Source organism: Dermacentor silvarum, chromosome 2 (genome assembly GCF_013339745.2).
Source record: "Dermacentor silvarum isolate Dsil-2018 chromosome 2, BIME_Dsil_1.4, whole genome shotgun sequence".
In the NCBI taxonomy this organism is placed as follows: Eukaryota; Metazoa; Arthropoda; class Arachnida; order Ixodida; family Ixodidae; genus Dermacentor; species Dermacentor silvarum.
Window position 1 is genome coordinate 114,185,544 of NC_051155.1, and position 22,308 is coordinate 114,207,851.

Below are 22,308 nucleotides of genomic sequence, written 5' to 3' on the forward strand. Positions count from 1 at the left end.
CATCAGAATGACACCAGCGGTCCCGCGAGCGTGGGCGGAAACAGGAAGCTCGGGAACCGTCTGCCGCGCTTCGTGGACGGAACGGGCGAAGTACCGAATTTTGATAAGTACAAGAAAAAAAAAACGTACTCCAAGACCTTCAGAAATACTTTATGTTGCTTTGTACTGCAAAACAAATCACTTTAAATTATTAAAGAAAGTGCCACGCTAGGTTTGGTGCTCACTCGTACCCCTAAACCCGGCAACACTGGAGAGCCGTAGTGCGATGCGGTCGCTCGCATGCAGGCTTGATTGCAGGCGACGAGCTAACGCGACAGCCAGTTCCATCGCGTCGCTTGTCGCAGTCGCGCACAAAATCGCGAGCATGCGGTTTATACTTTCTTGCCCATTTCGCTACAGCAGCGCAAAGCCTGTTTGACCATCGGCAAAACTACAGCAACCAATAGCTTAGAAATTTACGTAAATACATTTTATAGGAAACCACAAATATATTTCTTGTGCACTATTCTATATTCGCGTTCTTATATTAAATTTTAATTTCAAGTGAACCCGTATCCTGGGCACTTCCCCATATGTCGTTTCGTCGTGAGAGCTGTGCAAATCGCAAGATACATACGTATACACTTGCTCTTGAACAATTCTCTCAGAGAGCACCATAACAATGTGAACAACACGGTATTGGGCCATCTGGGTATTCATTGCCGTGATCACGGGTGTAAGCGCTACTTTGAAAAAAGCGAAGTGCTGGGTAAACAAAGTTCACAGCTGACACGTGAAATCATTGAGGCAGATTTCATGAGAAAGTTTGATAGCTCGTGCGTTAGTTCTCCTTCGATTACACTTTCACCTCGGTAAATAGCATATCTTAACAGGGTCTGAATGGTAAACATTCAGCATGCGGCTATCATTATCAGCATTAGGAAATCGGAATTGATGCTCTAGGTTTTTCTTTTTGCTGATTATTCACACGTGGAGGAACCCGCGGTTGTCGACGGGAGCAGACGCGCTTCACATCGACTCCTGCTATTATGCCAATCGACGCACCGTTAATTTACAGTTACCGCGATATAATTGGTACCAAAGTGTGCGCGAAGGTGCGGTGCATCGACGGTACAAGTTTTGACCAAATGGTACGTGATTTTCTCGATTTACGAGGACTCTTCTCTGGTGCGGTGCGGACTTTTCGCTAAGCCTAACGTAGGCCTACCACGAGTACGCCCACCGGTCGTGACGGGCCCGGCCGCTAGGCCTAACCCGGCGACGAGTACGACCAAGATGGCATCCGAAATGGAAGTGGTCACGTTGATGGAAGACAACATGGCGTCAACGCTGAGCATCGGCAGTTTCGGCGGGCGCACGTGCATCGAAGTTCACGGAGAGGACATTACACCGCGGAAGAAGTCGAAGACTGGTCGGCCTCCGGCAAGCGCATCAAGCAGATCATTGCCGGCAAGGAAAACGGTGAGTCCGCCACCATTACTCGCCAGTCTAGACCCAAGACCAGGGCCAGCTTTGCTAAGAGAGTTGCAGCTTCGGTAACTTAAGCGGCGAGGATGCCGATAGATATGCCGAAAGAAGACGCCAAGGTAGTCATGAGACCACGTGGCGGTCTCAACGTAGCGAGAACGGAGGCTTCAATTATCATGTCGGTCGTCAGGACGGCGGCTCGACTAACGAAGGAAGAAGCCAAAGCAGACACCATCTGCACAAACGCGCAGCAAAACATCATCGTGGTCAACACCCCGGACGAGAGGCGCGCCACGCTGTACTCCAAGGTCAAAGCCCTTAACATAGGAAGTAAGACATAGGAAATCAACACCTACCGAACGGCGCCGGACGGCACGGTCAAGGGAGTCATCCGAGGTATAGCCGTTTACGATACCCCGGAGCAGATAGCCGAAAACATCCTGAACCTCTACAACCCCCTAGCGGTGGAGGCGCACAGAATCGGCAATACAACCACGGTGACAGAATTTTTGGCTGGACAGAAAGAACCGAACTACGTCAAGTATGGCTCGATATTGACACGTATACATGTTTATCTTTCACCGGTGGCCGCTTTCCACCGGCTAACAAATTTTAAACGTTATCGCTCGGCGCAGGACGCGCCTGTATCGGAAGTTTCTAGAACGTTATCGATACTTCTTTTCGTTGCCTGTTTTCACCAACGCTTATGTTATCTGATTGTGTGACCGACGCGAATTGTCTAGAACTTTCTGGAAGACACGCGGGCATCAGGGATTAATCTGAAACCTTCGATGACTCAGGTATAAAAGCCGACGCGTCGCGCCGCTGATGAGATCTTCGACGACCGCCGAATGTGTTCGCCGCTTTCGTTGTGCTTTGAGTGTAGCTTGCTTTTGTGGGCACAGGTTCGCCCAATAAATAATCAGTTTCGTCATACACAGTTTTACGACTGTTTACTTCAGCGTCACTACTACGTGACATCTGGTGGAGGTGCGGGGTATCGATCCCAGTACCTCTCGCACGTATTGACACGTATACATGTTTATCTTTCACCGGTGGCCGCTTTCCACCGGCTAACAAATGTTAAACGTTATCGCTCGGCGCAGGACGCGCCTGTATCGGAAGTTTGTAGAACGTTATCGATACTTCTTTTCGTTGCCTGTTTTCACCAACGCTTATGTTATCTGATTGTGTGACCGACGCGAATTGTCTAGAACTTTCTGGAAGACACGCGGGCATCAGGGATTAATCTGGAACCTTCGATGACTCAGGTATAAAAGCCGACGCGTCGCGCCGCTGATGAGATCTTCGACGACCGCCGAATGTGTTCGCCGCTTTCGTTGTGCTTTGAGTGTAGCTTGCTTTTGTGGGCACAGGTTCGCCCAATAAACAATCAGTTTCGTCATACACAGTTTTACGACTGTTTACTTCAGCGTCACTACTACTTGACATCTGGTGGTGGTGCTTTTGTGTCCATGCAGCGGACGCCCCCGAAAAGCCGTGATCCAAGCCCGAACCCTGAAGAGAGTACCAACGTTGTCCCGGAGCATCGAGCTAGCCTCAGGCTACAAAACCAACCCCCGGAGTACGGACTTCTTCCCGAAAAGACCAAGAGCACAAAAGTCACGACCTCGGCAGGAGCTACCATGACAGCCCCTGCGCCAACATCTGCAATCGTGATGCAACAACCCAGGGAGCCGCCGACTTTCCGCGAGACCCCGAAAGCTGGCTGGAGGCATACGACCGGGTCGCTACGTTCAACAAGTGGGACTGCGACGACAAGCTGCGCCATGTTTACTTCTCGCTTGAAGACGGCGCCAGAACCTGGTTCGAGAATAGGGAGCGTGCACTAACAACCTGGGACCTCTTCCGAGCCGCATTCCTGGACACGTTCACTAGCGTCGTACGTAAAGAAAGAGCTGCAGCCTTGCTGGAAAACCGTGTACAGCTCCCGAATGAGAGCATCGGTATGTACACTGAAGAAATGACTCGATTATTCCGGCACGCCGACCCCGCTATGCCAGAAGACAAGAAAGTTCGCATGCTCATGCGGGGAGTTAAGCAGGAGCTATTCGCCGGACTTGTTCGGAATCCACCAACGACAGTCCAAGACTTTCTCTCGGAGGCTACGACTATCGAGAAAGCACTGGACATGCGCAACCGGCAATACAATCGCCGTTCGACGCCACAGTACCTGGAATTCCAAGGACTCTCCCACGACCTATGAGACACCATCAGGGCGATAGTACGCGAAGAGCTGCAGAAGTTGCTACCGTTGTCGCAGCCTCAAGTTCCTTCCATCGCCGATATCGTGCGGAAGGAAATCCAGCAATCGCTAGGACTTCCGGAATCGCCGCAACCCAAGCCGGAAGCGCTGACCTACGCCGCCGTCGCCAGTCGTCAAGGCCCCCCTCCGCGCTCGCGCCAGGGCCCCGTAACGCCGCAGTTCCGACGTCCACCACCGCAGCCGCCAGCACGCCCGTCCGTCGTCCAGCGCAGCTACCCGAGAAAGACGGACAATTGGCGCGCCCCCGACCACCGCCCGCTCTGCTATCACTGCGGGGGAGCTGGTCATATCTACCGCCGATGTCCATACCGCGAGATGGGCCTACGAGGGTTCGCCGTCAACGCGCCGCGTCCAGTGCGGGGTGAACGACCACGCGACATTGCCGACTACCTCGCCGGAGCGCAGTGGCAACCCCGACGACCCTCACGCTCGCCGTCACCAGGCCACTACATCTCGCCACATCGCCGTCAGTACACCGGTCCCACACGGGGCTGATCTCCCAGCCCTTACCCGGGAAACTAAAGGCAGCAACCGATGGAGGTGCAACCGACGCAATGCCGAAGATCCTCCGCCGCCGACGACGACAACGATTCGCGAATCTTCACGACGAGATATCAGCACGCCGCCTAGCAACAGCCTTGACAGCACTTCCCCGCCGCAAGAAGACCGGCCGACGCGACGTAGCAGCAGCGGAGCAAGCCGACGCAGCCGTGATCCGACGCCACGACTTAACCGTAATGCTAGACGACGGTCTACCGACTTAGACGTGCTCATCGATGGTCACAACGTCACCGCTCTCGTCGACATTGGCGCCGACTATTCCTTCTTCAGTGGCGCGTTCGCCGCCAAGATAAAGAAGGTGAAGACGGCCTGGCAAGGACCCGATATCCGGACAGCGGGAGGCCACCTAATAACGCCGGCTGGAATCTGCACAGCCCGAGTCACGGTAAACAACCGCACTTACCCGGCGAGCTTCGTAATCCTCCAGCACTGGTCCAGGGATGTCATCCTAGGCATGGACTTTCTAAACCAATACGGTGCAGTCATCGACTTAAGATCCAAGTCGATAAACGCTTTCAACGCACAACGCGATACCACCGGATACAAGCACAAGTTGTCATGCCTTGAATGTGCTTGAAGAACAAGTCACCGTTCCGCCTCGCTCCAGCGTAATGATTTCCGTCGGTACCGAAGTGCCTGCAGACATGGAGGGCATCATCGAGGGCGATCATCACCTACTGCTCGACCGTGAAATTTGCGTCGCTAGAGGCATAGCTGAGCTACGTGGAGGGAAAGCAAAGGTGATGCTCACGAACTTCAGCCCTGAATACAAGCACATTAACAAAGGCACCACGGTCGCCTACATCGACGAAATAGTACAAGCCAGCAGTGCTTTCGCCTTCACGGATTCCAGTGCACCTGCAACGACGACTATAATACCTGAACCAACTTTCGACGTCAATCAGAACCTTCCCAGGCATAAGAAAGAACAACTAAAAGCTCTGCTCCTGCAATGCAAGGACTGCTTCTCGTCGTCGTCAAAAGTTCGACTAACCCCTGTCGCCAAGCACCGCATCATCACCGACGAAAATGTCCGCCCACTCCGTCAGAGCCCGTACCGAGTTTCGGCGCGCGAACGTGAAGCCATAAGGCAACAAGTCGACGAAATGCTACGCGACGACATCATCCAGCCGTCCAAGAGTCCGTGGGCGTCCCCCGTGGTGTTAGTGAAGAAGAAGGATGGAACCCTACGTTTCTGCGTCGATTATCGTCGCCTCAACAAGATCACGAAGAAAGACGTATACCCCCTCCCAGGGATTGACGACGCCTTGGATCGACACTACAACGCAAAGTATTTTTCGTCGATGGACCTCAAAACCGGCTACTGGCAAATCCAAGTCGACGAGAGGGACCGGGAGAAGACTGCGTTTATAACACCCGACGGATTGTTTGAGTTCAAGGTCATGCCGTTTGGTCTTTGCTGGGCACCTGCGACTTTCCAACGCATCATGGATACAGTACTGGCAGGCTTGAAGTGGCAGACTTGCCTCGTCTATTGGGACGACGTCATTGTGTTTGCCTCAAGCTTCGAAGAACCCATGCGGCGCCTTGAAACAGTTCTTCAAGCAATCAAAACCTCCGGACTCACGTTATAGCCAGAAAAGTGCCGCTTCGCATATCAGGAGCTCTTGTTCTTGGGCCACGTCATCAACAAGTCTGGAGTGCGCCCGACCCTCAGAAAACTGCAGCCATCTCCAACTTTCCTCCGCCCGCCGACAAGAATGCAGTGCGTAGATTTCTTGGACTGTGCGCCTATTACAGGCGCTTCGTCATGGACTTTTCGCGGATCGCTGAGCCACTGACCTACCTCACGAAGGCCGACGTCGAGTTCAAGTGGGAGACGCCGCAAGTCGAAGCATTTGAAGAACTGAAGCGACGCCTGCAATCGCCGCCAATACTTGCGCATTTCGACGAAAACTCCGATACCGAAGTCCACACCGACGCAAGCAGCGTAGGACTCGGCGCCGTGCTTGTGCAGAGGACTGACGGACTAGAAAGGGTTGTAAGTGACGCTAGCCGGTCGCTATCGAAGGCGGAAGCAAATTATTCCACAACAGAAAAGGAGTGCCTCGCCATCATCTGGGCTACATCAAAGTTTCGTCCCTACCTCTATGGCAGGCCCTTTAAAGTTGTGAGCGACCACCACGCCTTGTGTTGGCTAGCTAACTTGAAGGATCCTTCAGGTCGCCTCGCACGATGGAGTCTAAGACTTCAAGCATTCGACATCACCGTCGTTTACAAGTCCGGGCGAAAGCACTCTGACGCCGACTGCTTGTCTCGCGCCCCCGTCGAACCGCCGCCACAAGGCGACCAGGATGACGACACTTTCTTGGGACCGATCAGTGCCGACGAATTCGCCGAACAACAGCGAGCCGACCCGGAATTAAGGAGCCTTGTAGACTACCTGGAAGGCAAGACCGTCATTGTGCCGAAGGTGTTCAGGCGAGGATTGGCGTCGTTTTTCTTGCAAAACGACATTCTCCTAAAGAAGAACTTCTCGCCTCTCCGAGCCAACTACCTCCTCGTGGTACCCGCAGCATTGCGTCCAGAGATTTTGCAAGTTCTCCATGACGACCCAACGGCTGGACACCTCGGTTTTTCCCGCACGCTCGCGAGGATACAAGAAAAATACTACTGGCCTCGCCTCTCTGCCGACGTCGCCCATTACGTAAGGACATGCCGAGACTGTCAGCGACGCAAAACACCGCCGACAAGGCCATCCGGACTTCTACAGCCGATCGAGCCACCTCGCCGACCGTTCCAGCAGATCGGGATGGACTTACTGGGGCCTTTTCCGACGTCGACGTCCGGCAATAAATGGATCGTCGTAGCTACGGACTACCTCACCCGCTACGCCGAAACAAAAGCCTTGCCCAAAGGCAGTGCCGCCGAGGTAGCCCGATTCTTCGTTGAGAACATCCTCCTGCGTCACGGTGCCCCAGAAGTCATCATCACCGACAGAGGTACGGCCTTCACGGCTGAACTAACTCAAGCCATCCTGCGCTACAGCCAGACAAGCAATCGCCGGACCACCGCCTACCACCCGCATACGAATGGCCTCACCGAGCGCCTAAATAAGACCATCGCCGACATGCTGGCAATGTACGTCGACGTCGAACACAAGACGTGGGATGCCATCCTTCCGTACGTGACCTTCGCATACAACATGGCCATGCAAGAAACGACGCACATGGCGCCGTTCAACCTGGTCTACGGAAGGAAACCGGCAACGACGCTTGACGTCATGCTACCGGATGTCTCCGACGAAGAAAATCTCGACGTTGCCACCTATTTGCAGCGTGCCGAAGAAGGTCGACAGCTCGCCCGCCTGCGCATCAAGAACCAGCAGAGAACCGACAGTCGACACTACAATCTTCGACGACGCTACGTCGAGTACCAGCCCGGAGACCGTGTTTGGGTCTGGACTCCGATACGCCGACGAGGACTTAGCGAGAAACTCTTACGTCGCTATTTCGGACCATATAAGATCATCCGACATATTGGCGCACTGGACTATGAGGTCGTGCCGGACGGTATTTCGCAATCACAGCGGCGCCGCGCACGACCTGAAGTCATCCACGTCGTGCGTCTTAAGCCTTTCTACGCCCGCTGAGGAACGTAGGTCCTTTGTTGCTTTGTTATTTTTGTCCCTTTCTGTACGCCTGGTTTTGTTTTCGCTTTCGTGTTTGTAGCATCGGGACGATGCTTTTTAAGGGGAGGGTATTGACACGTATACATGTTTATCTTTCACCGGTGGCCGCTTTCCTCCGGCTAACAAATGTTAAACGTTATCGCTCGGCGCAGGACGCGCCTGTATCGGAAGTTTCTAGAACGTTATCGATATTTCTTTTCGTTGTCCTGTTTTCACGAACGCTTATGTTATCTGATTGTGTGACCGACGCGAATTGTCTAGAACTTTCTGGAAGACACGCGGGCATCAGGGATTAATCTGGAACCTTCGATGACTCAGGTATAAATGCCGACGCGTCGCGCCGCTGATGAGATCTTCGACCACCGCCGACTGTGTTCGCCGCTTTCGTTGTGCTTTGAGTGTAGCTTGCTTTTGTGGGCACAGGTTCGCCCAATAAACAATCAGTTTCGTCATACACAGTTTTACGACTGTTTACTTCAGCGTCACTACTACGTGACAATATTGGCCAAGTGCGCGCTTTACCGCAAGCACTTCGACGTGTGCAAGCAATGCGGCTGGGTCGGCCATAGAAGAGACGTATGCCCTAATACCAACGCCAAAGTGTGCTTCGGCTGCGGAATCGACAACCCCAGAGAGGGTCACGAACGCGAATGCAAGCCCAAGTGCAAGCTATGCGGGGGACAGCACCCAATGGGCGAGAGGGAATGCAAAAACAAGTACAACATGCCGTACGTGGTCAAGAAGCGGCAATGGGAACGCAAGATGGAAGCCATGCAGCAACAACCGGACCCGGAAAGCTCTCCGCCGCGACGAGCGTCGCCTGCCGAGAGACCCCGCGGGGAATCAAAGCAGCGCGACAGCAGCCGCAAAAGGGACGACAGCAAAATAGGCAGGAGCGCCAGTCGCCGCAGACCGTCGCAGTCGAGGGAGAGAGGCTCCTGGGCCGACGCAGTCAAGGCAAACATGGCAGAGAAGAGACAACCACCGGCGCAAAACGCCGCGAAGAAGATCCAAGAAGCGAACGGGGTGGAGAAATCCTTGAGAGACGAGAACGAGAAGCTAAAGCGGAGAATCGCCGAACAGGACGCAACCATCAAGGAAATCAACGAGAGGCTAACGACATTAATTGCGATGCAGCAACAGCAGCAACAGCAGCAACAGCAGCTGACGCCCGCACAACAGAGGAAACAAGAGATGACCGAGGACGAACCAGAGGTCGAGGTGGACCCGAGAGCCACGATAGCGGCAGGACCGGCTCCCAAGAGGAGAGCCATAGAGGGCGCCAAAGAACGAAAGATAACAGAGAGAATCGAAAAACAGGGCCACAGATTCGACCATCTTCTGGTGACCAGCAAGGTAACCAACGAACGCCTCACCGCGCTCGAGCAAAGGGTTCAGCAGATGACAACCAACATTCAGAGAACGATCCAGAATATGATAGCGCAGATGCAAACACAGCTGCAGGCGCACACAAATGCAAAGTATCGAAGCACAGATCATCGCCAGACTGCAGCAATCATGGCCGGGACAGCACGCATAGCAGTAACCACACCGCCACTGAGAGACCTCTTGGTCTGGCACTGGAATTGCAGCGGCTTTACCGGCAAAAGAGCGGTGCTGGTGCAACACTTGCAGCAACAAACGAGGAAACCAGACGTAATCATGATACAAGAAACACACAGCGAAGAGACACCGAGACTCCCGGGATACCGGTCGCACGACAGCCCGCCGAGCGAAAGGGACACGTCCAAGGGCAAGGGCAGAGGGGTCTGCTGCACCTTCGTTAGGAAAGGGATCACCTTCATGGAACACGACCTGATCGGCAGAAGCGCCATCGAACACTGCACGGTGGAAGTAATTACGGGCAAGAAGAGGAAGGAGAGCACTTTCCTGGTGAACGTCTACAGCAATCCGTCTCACGGACCACAGAAGTTCAAGGCACTACTTCACAAGGCGAGTAGAGTCGCGGGGAGCAATACGCTCCTAGTGTGCGGAGACTTTAACGCTCCGAACCAAGGCTGGGGCTACCAAAGAACGACGGTCAAGGGAAGAGAGCTGATGCAAGATGCCACCGACGTGGGACTGAGCCTAATCATGGATCCGGTCTTTCCCACCAGGATCGGTACATCGGTTACGAGAGACACCACTCCGGACCTTACCTTCGTCAAAACCGAAGGAAGAACGGGAGAAGCGGAATGGAGAAACACGGGACAAGAGCTGGGCAGCGATCACTACATCGTGGAGGTCGTCGTACCGCTCGAAGGCCAAGGCAACACCGGCATAAGGAAGCATCGCATTACGGATTGGGACGCCTTTTGAACGGCACTACCCGCGGTGCAACTGGACATTATGGACATCGAACAATGGGCGGCTAACGTCGTTGAGACGACGGAAAGAGCCACCAAAGAGCTGGAAACGGACGAACGAATAGACAAGATGGTCAGTCGGCTCGCCCACCTGATAGAAGCCAAGCAGTCCAAAAGGCGAGGTGGCAGAAGCAACGAACGAACCGAAGTCTAAGGAAGAAGATCGCCGAGCTCAACAGGCAGATCGAGGCTCACTGCAAGGTGCTATGCACCCAACAATGGAACGAGGCCTGCAATGAAGCCGACGGACAGTTACACAAGGGCAAGATGTGGAACATGCTGCGGCACCTCCTCGACGAAACAAAGACCAAGGGCCACCAACACAACAACCTGGCCAGGATCCTACACAAGGCAATCTGCGAGCACGGAGAGGACGAGTCAAGCGGAACTTGGACGCCAAGTACCTACCGACCACCCCCACGGAAAGACACCCGGATTACCAAGGCAACGAGAACGAGACGCTAGATCGAGACACCGAGACATGGGAAGTCAGACCTGCTCTGCAGAATTTCAATGGCAGGTCCGCCGCGGGTCTCGACCGAGTGACCAACTAGAGCACTGCACGGGCCGATTTTTGCGGCCCGGGCCCGGCCCGGGCCCGTTTTTACATTGGGCGGCCCGCCCGAGCCCGATCAAAACGTTTATGGCGAGACCCGGGCCCGGCCCGGGCCCGGAAATAATCTACGTTACTCGCCCGGCCCGGCCCGCCACCCCTTTACCTTAAGCCCGAGCCCGGCCCGAGCCCGGCTCGAAACCGGCCCGAACCCGGCCCGAGACCGAAAAATACATGTTTTTCAGAGTTGAGAAGCCCGAGAAAACTTCGCAGAAAGCCCGAGCCCGGCCCTGGCCCGCGTCAAAAAACCCGAGCCCGGCCCGGGCCCGGGTCAAAAAGCACATGCCGTGCCCGAGCCCGGCCCGAGCCCGTGAAAAAACTGCTCTACCCGGCCCGGCCCGGCCCGCGGGCCGGGCCGGGCCCGGGCTTTCGGGTAAGCCCGAGCCCGTGCAGTGCTCTATGACCAACAGAGTTGAGGCGGCCATCGAAACGCTCACGAAATTCTACAAGTGCTGGCAAGATGGAAGGCTACCCAAGCAATGGAAAGCAGCCAAGACGATCCTCATCCCCAAGCCTGGCAGACCACCAAACATAGAGAACCTCAGGCCGATCTCGCTCACTTCGTGCGTGGGAAAGGTCCTCGAGCACGTTCTCATGAACAGGTGGCAGCGTTACCTGGAAGAATCGAAGCTCTACCGAAATTCCATCATAGGGTTTCGGAACAAGCTCGGGACTAAAGACGCCATGATCTTAATGAAGAACGAGATCATCGACGATATGACGGCCACCAAGGACAACAGAGCCATACTTGGGCTGGACCTGCAGAGCGCCTTCGATAAAGTGAGGCACTCGGCTATCCTGGCCCAAGTATCCAGGCTAAACATGGACAGAAAGACATACGAGTACATCAAAGACTTCCTGACGGAACGGACCACCGAAATCTGCGCGGGAGACCTGCAGCTCGAAGAGAAGAAGCTGGGCAGCGTCGGAACCCCGCAGTGCTCGGTGATCTCCCCGTTACTCTTCAACCTCATGTTGATCGGGGTGGGCAACCGGCTAGAAAGAGTAACGGGAGTCCGGCACACCATCTACGCCGACGACGTTACGCTATGGGTACCGGGAGGAAGCGACGGACACATCGAGACAACGCTGCAAGAAGCGGTGAACGCCATCGAGGAGCAGCTGGACGGGTCTGGACTCGTCTGCTCTCCGGCCAAGTCAGAGCTGCTGGTGATTCCACCGAAAGGAGTGGGCAGGAAAAGAAAGAATATGGAATTAAAGTACGAGCATCCCAAAATCACGATCAAGACGGCGGGAGCACCAGTAATACCGGAGGTTGAGAAGATTCGAGTGCTCGGGCTGCTCATCGAGCGAAATCGAGTCAAGGGTGAAACGGTGAACAAGCTCGCGGGCAAAGCGGCCGCGGCGATGAGACTCATCAAGAGGGTGTCCAACAGAAGAGCGGGGATGAAGGAGGAGAGCCCGACTAGGGGCTCGTTCAATACTTTGCAGTTAGCCACATAACGTACGTCGCCGCCTTCCACAACTGGAGGCCGAGTGAACGTAACAAGATAGACGCCACCATACGCAAGGCGTATAAGGCGGCACTCGGTCTCCTCGGGAGCACGAGCACCGAAAAATTCATGGCTATGGGAGTACACAACACGCTGGACGAAATAGCCGAGGCACATAGAACGGCGCAACTCGAACGTCTCTCTGAAACGAGAACGGGAAGACAGATACTGCGGGACCTTGGCCTCGAGCCGAGGGAAGGCAAGCAGCAGAACAACGTACCTATACCGGATAGCATCAATAGAAAGCTCAGGGTCTGCCCGATCCCGAAGAACGTCAACCCCGAGCACAACAAGGAGCGGAGGTTGGCGAGGGCCAGGGCTCTCGTGGACCTCCACGCCAGAGAAGAAGGCGCCGTCTACGTGGACGCGGCGGAGTATCGAGGCAGCAGCGACGCATACGCGGCTGTGGTCGTCGGAGCATCGACGGGTGCAACGAAGACCGCAGCGAGCGTCCGGACTCGAGAAGCGCACCAAGCGGAGGAGGTGGCTATCGCCTTGGCCATCTCCGACCCCGGATGCACTACAGTGCTGTGTGACTCTAGAATGGCAGTGAAGAACTATGCCAAGGGTATGGTATGTAGTGAGGCCGCGCGCATACTGCGCAAGGTCGAAGACATCGGGCGCAAAAGTGCTGCTGTGATCAAGTGGTTTCCGGCCCACATGGGCAGTGACGTGTCGGAACGCGGGAACGCGAACCACAACGAGACGGCCAACGCAGCCGCGCGAGGACTAACCAACCGCGCGGCTGCAAACACGGCCGACTCGGAGTGTTGGTCACGGTACAGTGCCAAGGACAAGATGACCACCTTCAACGAAATAGTGAAATGGTACAGACTGAACAGACAGACTATGCCCCCACCTCCCCCGGGGCTTACCCGGAAGGAGGCAGTGTTGTACAGACAATTACAGACAGGGTCCCTGCTCACCCCGGTGCTAGCTAAGCACGTGTGTCCGAGTGTGTACACGAGTGACGTGTGTAGACTGTGTGCCAAGGAGAGAGCTACCGCGGCTCACATCCTTTGGGACTGTGGTGTAAATCCGAGAGAAGCCAGTGAGAAGACGACGATCCCGCCGCAGCTAGAGGCTGCAACGAGGATCTACGATCAAGAGACACAACTCAAGGCCGTCCAGCAGGTCTCGGCAGCTCTAGGAAGGCAGCGACCTAGCGAAACCGAGGATAAGGGGGGCGGCACCCCCAGGAAGGGGAAGGCGGCCCTCTCGGACCCGCGGAAGTAGCCAGGGAGCAAGACCTCGAGGAGCATAACGCACGAGACTGACGTAGTGGCCGCGTCGCGATGAAAGCTCGTCCTCCCTGCGTGGAGGGAGCCTAATCGACCCTGCAGGAATTCTCAATAAAGTTATTCTCTCTCTCTCTCTCTCTATTATTCACACGTTGCGTACGGTAGTACCATACACATATTTATTCCTTCATGTCTTTATGAATTAACAGTTACAAGTCAGCGCACTGTCCATCTCACTCTTTCGTGCCCCAGTCTATATTGCGCTGTGGTCTTTTTTCCCATTAAATCACCAACACGCCCAAGTTTCCAGGCTAACTTGCTAAGTTTTCAAACCTAATGTGAAGTTAGACCCTTATTCGTCCTCGGCCACTAGTGCGCTGTAGTCGTCATGACATGCGTAGCTAGCTAGCAAATTCCTGCACCCTCCGTAGTGGCGTAGTGGCTTTGGTGTTGCTCTCCTAAGACCGAGGTAGCTGGATCGAATCCCGGCAGCGGCGGCTGTATTTAGATGGAGACGAAATGCAAAAGAAAAGCTACGTGTACGGTGTATTGGGTGCACGTTAAAGAGAAGAAGGTAGTCATAATTAACCTGAAGTCACCCAATATGGCGTGCCTCGAGGCACGCCGTAAAAAATTCTGGGGTCTTACGGGCCAGAACCGCGATATGATGATATCGCGGCTTTGGCCCGTAAGACCCCGAAATTTTTTTTATTCCTTTTCGTGGCATCGAACTTGGCCTTAGACTCTACTCCGATAATTGTATTCTCGGTACATCGCTCAAGTCATCATGTATCAGAAATTGGTGCGTCACTCACGGGATATGACATGGCGGCGGCGCTGGCCGGCTGCGAGCTTGTATCGACGCTGATGGTGCCGCGCAGGAACTCCCAGCATTTGAAGTGCTCCCATCGGGAAATGTAGGAGCACGCCGACGTACGCGAGCCGTCTTCCTTCTTCATCTCCTTCACGAAGTAGTCGCGCAGTGTCTTGATCTTGTCCTTCACATTCACCACGGCGAGATGCGGAAAGTACGGTTAGACCATTCACCTATATAGATGGTGGCGCAGCCTGCTAGAGCTGTCGATGAGTTTTTTAAGGGCTACTGGTGTTCTCTCGTTTTCGAGGACTAATGAGATTTCCTCTCAGGAACACATCCCAAGATCACTCTAACCGTGTCGAGATGTCGGATTCTCATAATTGCTGCTCGAAGTCACTGTATATGCTCAGTCAATGAGTATGTGTCAATATCTACATACGTGTCTCTCTTCAACGAAGCTCTTTCATGCTTCTCTTTCAAGCTCTGTCACTGCAGATATACGACTGGATAAGGACCGCTGTTCGCAGAAACTCGTTGATGGCACTTGGGTCAACTTGGGTAATTAGGTATGTGCCACTGGGAATGTGCCGCTCTACAATGACGAAAAACAGATGCTTTACATTTATCGATGATGAGTGGTATCGCAACCACGTCGCAAGAGTTCCTCACCGACTGCAACCAGACGCATTAGCAGACTGCGCAATAAATGCATGCACCGCTTTTCAATGAACGCCTTTCACGCCATCACTTTGGTGAGCTGCGCCATGAATGCACTGGGTATGTGCCGCTCTTCAATGAACCTCTCGCGAACTTGGAAAACTGAGTATTGTTCCCTCGATTGCCACTGAATGTGCGGCAATCGAGGGAACAATTCTCAGCGTTCGCAGGCACCGCCGCTCCACACTTCTCGTCTGGGATTTAGCTAGCAGCGCAGGCGTGTCCCGAAAGAATCGCTAATCTGGTGGCCACATAACGCGTTTCTCAGCGTAGGCACGCACCGACGCGCCAGGCATTTCGGAGGCCAGGCACAAGCTTCGCGGCAGTGGCGCTAGATGGCGCCGAGTGTTCTTAGGGGAGCACGAAAGAGGAGTGCCGCTGCAGTACACGCCTCATATATAAGTCGTTTCGACGGTGGCAATACGCTGTGTCGCTAAGTTGATTCAGTGCTTAACGCATTACTGTCGGCAGTCATCATGAGATTGGTTCCGCCTTTTTTTTATTAATGAATATGATTAGAGTTAGGGAATTTCTTGCTCCCCTTGCTGACTGCCTCTGTCTAAAAACGAGTCATTGTGTGCATTTGTTTTGCCACTAATAATATTAATGCGACTGAAATCTCGGCTGTTGGTCGGCCTTTAGCCGTTCTCATTTTAAATAACTGTGCGCATTTGGATATTCACTTAAATGCACCAATTCTTGCGCTGTGTGCTACAACTCTTCAGTAGAAATGGTTCAAAAATTACGGGCGATGATTAGAACCTTCTAAGAATGTGATGGCGAAAGCTTAGTTGGAGCCATAGCGATGTGCAATGAAGCTCTAGGAAACATAGCGCTGGCCCCATCATTCCTTTCCAGATTCCACGCACCGCCTCATATTTACTGTAGCCCCAAATTCGTCTATGTTGCATTATTGCTTTATTCCGCTTCCCCTTTATTTTATGATGAGCGGCGTCGGAGCTAGCTGTGGAAGAAGACGACGAACGCGCGAGCAGTGGCACAACCGCGAGGCGCGATACGTGACGCCAGCTCGCTAACCTTTTCTGTACCTCACAGCGACCTTGAAACAAAGATTTAAGGCTTTCGCCTCAATAACACCATTGAACACGAGTGCCACTTGCCTCCGCCGGCCAATGACTGCCATCTAAAGGATGCTACACCACGTCGCGAGTACTTTTTGTGACGCAAGATATTACCACCACAATATTAGCTAGTGAAGTGTTGTTCACACTATATCATTCTTTCATATATACAGTTGTATGATTGTGAAACAAAAATGTATTGTGGCACGACATGGGCAACGGCCACACTAACTTTATTGAGCAAATGATAGATTGGCCTGCCTAAGAGCCTCTAACACCCTCTTGATGTTAACAGTTTTGATCTGCAGTTAATCTTGGTTTTATTAAATTTAAGTTAAGTGCAATTCATACGAACTTATATATAATTATCTCGACGCCGGAGACGTACTTCTTATATCCGAACCTATAAAATGCATGCTAAAATAATGAAGAATGCATCAAATCGCATTTTTTAAATTCTTGATTGGCAAAGTTAGGCACTTGCGGCTTAAAGCGTTCTGGGGCGCCAGGAACACTCGCTGCACTGTGAAGGTGAAAGAGTCCATTTCCGTTAGTACAGTCTGCAAACCGTCGATTGCACACCCGTCAATTCTCGTAGCTCAATTCAACCGTGTTGGCAAGTTCCGACAATCTCCATACAATATATTACGGGGGGAAAATTAGGTTATGTTGAGCCTAATCTGTTCATCTTCAGATGATTTGAGCTAATGAGTAGATTATAAGAGCTGGAGTATTATGAAATCATTGACATAGAAAGGAAAGGCATCAGCACATGTGCCTTCCTGGGATCTGTGCCATCAGCACTTCACGCATGTCACCTACCGCATGGCACGGAATAATAAAAAAGAGATGACTAGCAGTATATAATATTGAGGGGCTGTGGAGCACAACGCCGCAGGAAACGGGACTGGCAAAAACAGCATGGTTTGAGCGCGCACTGGGAAATTCGAGCTATGTCTTGAACGCGTGCGTACGCCAACACGCGTACGGTTTTATACGAGCTTGCCTCGCTGGCAACGCCTGGGACATTCTAAACGCTTCCGAATCATCGACAACGTCTGTGTGGTCGTAGTATACTGAGTTGTAATCGACGCTGACGTTCAAGCTCACATTCAAGGTTCCATTCGCGCGCGTGCGAACTTCTGTCAAGCGTCTAAAATTTGTTTCCAGCGAATAAAAATTTACTTCATTGCAGATTGTGGACCGTCGCCTTAATCGGACATCGGATACGTTTAACTAATTTTTCACGTCCCACGTTAAGCTACTGCGGTAGGCCATAACCTTCCACACCCGCTTGTCTTGCTTCCACTGGTATTCTAGTATATTTCTCAAGTAGATACAGCCAGTCCGGCTTTATAGCTTTTCTCGCGCTATAGTACAGCCACACCTGGTCTTCTAGCTGGCGTGCAGGCCGAAAACCTGTACGAATTGAAACGACACTGACTGTTTCGGCGGTTGTCTGGTTCTTGAGCAGGTTGTTTCTCTGACCGAATCTCACACCACAAAGCAAGAGAAGAGGATGACAAGGCACCATTCACTCACCGTCAAACTCGTTGCCCAGGCCATCGGCGATGGCCCTCATGGCGCGCTCGCGTTGGTCCCTCTTGTAGTAGTCCTGATGGCGGTGGTCCCACAAGAGCCGGTAGTTCTGGTACAAACCGATAAGCCGCGTTTCTTTTCACTGGTCCAGGAGCTTTTGCGCCTCTTGCCGTTACTCGCCTTGTTGGCTGCTTCCATTGTCAGCCAGGCGTTCATCAGAGGTCGTCCCAGGCCGCTTTGGCGAGAACGACGAACCCGCGTGGGCGAAATAAAACGCTGTGGCGTCGCGAACTGCAAGGCGCGTCTCGTGGACTCGGCAATTCAGCCGATGCGATGTGGTGGCCAGATTGAAGCGGGGGAAAAGAACGCTGCTTATGGGCTCACTGCTGCTGGGCCCACGTGACGCCAAGTGCAGCGGACCAATGGTTGCACGCCTTGTGAACGCGCGCACGGTTGGCGCATGAGATATCCGATGTATCTTCCTCTTTTTTTCTCGCCACCCAAACGCCCGCCCGCCATTGCTGCTCCGGTTTTAGGCGCGCGCTGCTGCGCTTCCACATGGAGGAAGAAAAATTTGTGCAGAAATCATTGGAGATAGCTGTGCATGTCAGCGATAGCTTTTCGATGTGGTAAGCATCCTTTGGGAACTTCCCCCAGATGGCAGAATGTCTGTCCGCGTCTAAACGCTTTCACACCAGAAATAGTCACTGGGCTGTCCATGGTCTAATGGTCAGAGCATATGTCTGATCGGCTGAATGAACCAGGACCCGCTTGCACAAACGAAACCAACCGTCAGACCAGCCTGGGTCACCGGGTATGTCATCCTGAGTATGGGCCGCTCTTCAAGGAACCTTTTAACAGCGGAGCTGTTTAAGCCGGCCGTAGGTCAGTGATGCATCGGAAAAAAATTCGGAGGACGCTTAAGCTTCGCTTTTAAGAGTGAAACGCGATAGCATTCAAAGATCCCTGACTGCTACTCATGGTTCCCGACGACTGCAGATTATGCAACCGTAATGGTTACCGGCCAACACTGGCGGCCAACGCTGTGCACGTAGGCGAGCTTTCTGGTGGAAACGCGGTCTCTTGCGTGGGCCGATCCTGGTGATTGCGCACAACCGCGCCAAAGAAATTACATCATTTTCAGGTTTACATATTTGTTTCGCACTTTCAATATTTTTGTCTGAGAAAATTTAACATAGAAGGCATGTGCTGTGGATGTTTTGTTTCCTGACATTTGTTTGTGGATTGTCATTCTCAAAATCCCGAGGAATAGCTTTGCCAAGAATGCAAGACAAGGTATGAGCCACATCAATGATAGAATGGTGTGGCATACCTAAACGTGGTTAGGGGTGACTTTCTCGGCCGCGGGCGCCAATGCCGACGCCAATGCGAATGCCAACTTCGAATTAATTGAATTATGGGGTTTTACGTGCCAAAACCAGTTCTGATTATGAGGCACGCCGTAGTGGGGGACTCCGGAAATTTGGACCACCTGGGGTTCTTTACCGTGCGCCTAAATCTAAGTACACGGGTGTTTTCGCATTTCGCCCCCATCGAAATGCGGCCGCCGTGGCTGGGATTCGATCCCGCGACCTCGTGCTCAGCAGCCCAACACCATAGCCACTGAGCAACCACGGCGGGTATCCAATGCCAACTTCGACACGGTGACCTAAACGCTATCGCGTTAAAAAAAAATGTCGCAGTTTCACCTGAAAGGCGAAGCATCAATTGCGATAACAAATTTGTAGAGAGCTATACGGAGTAATGATAGTAGCTTTATCAGCTGTATAAACTTGGACATGCAGCAGCACCGGCAACACGCGGAACTGTTGTCGACGCCGTCGGCGTTTTGACCGCGTTCGCACAAAATGCGTGCGGCGTTGGTGACTGTTGCCGGAGCCTCTGATATAAATAGGCACTTGGTGCCGCAGCTAAACGTCGCCTCCCTTCCCTCCCCCCCAATGGTCTTTCGCGCGTCGGAAGAAGGCGCGTTTGTTCTACATATATGGTGATTGTAAAGGAGGAAAGAGACGCCTACTTCTGCAGCCTTTAAGGGAGCACGGCGAAGAACGCGCGTTAGTTCTCCGCCGTGCGTTCACTCCCCGTGAAAGCGCGCGTCCCTCGCGCCATTTCCCTCGCACATACAGCGTTCGGCGCGCGGCGACGATTTCATCTCCATTGACGTCATACGGAACCTCACGGCGACGGCGACACTGACGGCAGAAATCTGCTTTGGAGTGTCCATATAATTGCTATCGCAATAAAAAAGTTCTCGCAGTTTCACCTGAAAGCCGAAGCATCAATTGCGATAGCAAATTTGTAGAGAGCTATACGGAGTAATGATATTAGCTTTATCAGCTGTATAAACTTGGACATATGCAGCAGCACCGGCAACACGCAGAACTGTTGTCGACGCCGTCGGCGTTTTGCCCGCGTTCGCTCAAAATGCGTGCGGCGTTGGGGACTGTTGCCGGAGCCTCTGATATAAATAGGCACTTGGTGCCGCAGCTAAACGTCGCCTCCCTTCCCTCCCCCTCCCCCCTCCCCCACGGCCTCTCGCGCGTCGCAAGAAGGAGCGTTTGCTCTACAGATATGGTGATTGTAAAGGAGGAAAGAGACGCCTACTTCTGCAGCCCTTAAGGGAGGACGGCGCGAACGCGCGTTTGTTCTCCGCCGTGCGTTCACTCCCCGTGAAAGCGCGCGCCCCTCGCGCCCTTTCACTCGCACATACAGCGTTCGGCGCGCGGCGACGATTTCATCTCCATTGACGTCATACGGAACCTCACGGTGACGGCGACGCCGACGGCAGAAATCTGCTTTTGAGTGTCCATCTAATTGCTATCGCAATAATACACCATCTTCCCGTAGGGGCACCCTGAGGAGTATGGCGAAGTAGCCATGGGGTCGACAACGGCGCTGACACTGGCGTTGACGCTGGCGCGGTCCGTGGCACTCATCGCGGCATTTCGTAGGTAAGATTTCCGACGCTGCTCGACGACTAATGGCTGATCTCGTCGAAAACCTCCAAGCAGCCCCAGAGGCACCGGCAACAGTCACCAACGCCATGCGCGTTCGATGCGAACGCGGATAAAACGCCGACGGCGTCGACAACAGTTCTGGGTGTTGTGGCGCCCCTCAGCGGAGTATGCAGGGCCTACCGTTGCGCCTCTAACCTAAGCTGCTCCGCTTTATCGCGCTCGGAGCCGCAGGTGTTGCCATTCGTTGCGCAATCCGGAGAGGAGAGGAGCGTCGGAGAGGAGAGGAGGAATGCCGAGAGGAGAGATGAGACAAAGAGAGGAGGGGGAGGAGGATGTGCATGAGCAGTATGGATGTGGACGCCGCACGGCGGAGGCAGGGAGGGAGTGACATAGCCCCGACCATAAGCTGCTTCGCATCTAAAAGTGGGCCGATCCTGGCGGTAGTGCAGAAAGGGTTCAAGCGCTATGTCATATACCCCTGTGAACTAGCGAAGCTGAGCCTGGCTGTCTAGCTAAGCATAGTTGGAGCTACTGAAGCTTAGTCAGTCATCGATAGCCATTCAATAGCTAATCGATCAATAATCAATAAGTGCTGGAAAACACTGGGGATGAATTTGTAGTACATAGCCTAGCCCAAATACGTGGCCAATACCTCGCGATCGCCAATCGATAGCCAATCAATAGCTAATTGATCAATATACAATGAATTCCGGAAAATGCTGGAGATGTCTTGGTAGTGCTTAGCCTAGCCCAAATACGTGCCCAATACCTTGCGATAGCCAATCAATAGCTAACCGTTAACCGATAAATAATCAGTAAATTCCGGAAAATGCTGGGGATTACTTACTAGCAGTGTAGTACGGAACGGCGTTAATGGAACTAGTTTCTTTTGAGCGGAACGGTGGAACGCCACCATTCCATTAAGGGTCGGTGGAAGTCTAACGGCCACTCGATAGGTTTACGAAGGAACGACAGAGGAAACGGCGTTCCTTCTGCAAACGTTCTACGGTACTTGACAGACGCACGCACGCGTGCGCAGCATATCATGCTGGGCGGATGGGCGACCGCGCGAGGGGCAAGGAACTACCGCTTGCCTGTCACGTGACAATGGTGTATTTTTTGCTGGAGATATAAATGTTCTGTCCTCCGCCTCCTCCGGAGTTCGGACTAATAAGCTGGAGGTAGTCCGGTGGCGCACGCCCGAAATGTGGGCTGATCCTGGAGGTTGTGCAGAAAGGGTCCAAGCCCAGTGGCACATATATCCGTGAACTAGCGAAGCTGTTTAAGCTAGAGCACGGTCCGTCGAGTGTACGCCGCAAAACCTCACCGCAAACCTGGAAACGCCGCAAAACCACACCGCCTAGAAACGCTTCGCTCCAGCTGCGCCGACAGCGCCGAGCCTCGCCACAGCTGCATGAGCCGTGACGTCATCGCGCGCACCGCATCGCTTCGCTTTGCGTTTGCCCATGACGTC

General features: G+C 53.4%; 2 pseudogenes; both read left to right on the top strand.

The window, feature by feature from the left end:
- Positions 1 to 1,275: 1,275 nt before the first annotated feature.
- LOC125943511 (uncharacterized) lies at positions 1,276 to 9,507 on the top strand (annotated as a pseudogene).
- Positions 9,508 to 10,403: 896 nt separating this feature from the next.
- LOC119440305 (uncharacterized) lies at positions 10,404 to 13,759 on the top strand (annotated as a pseudogene).
- Positions 13,760 to 22,308: the final 8,549 nt, after the last annotated feature.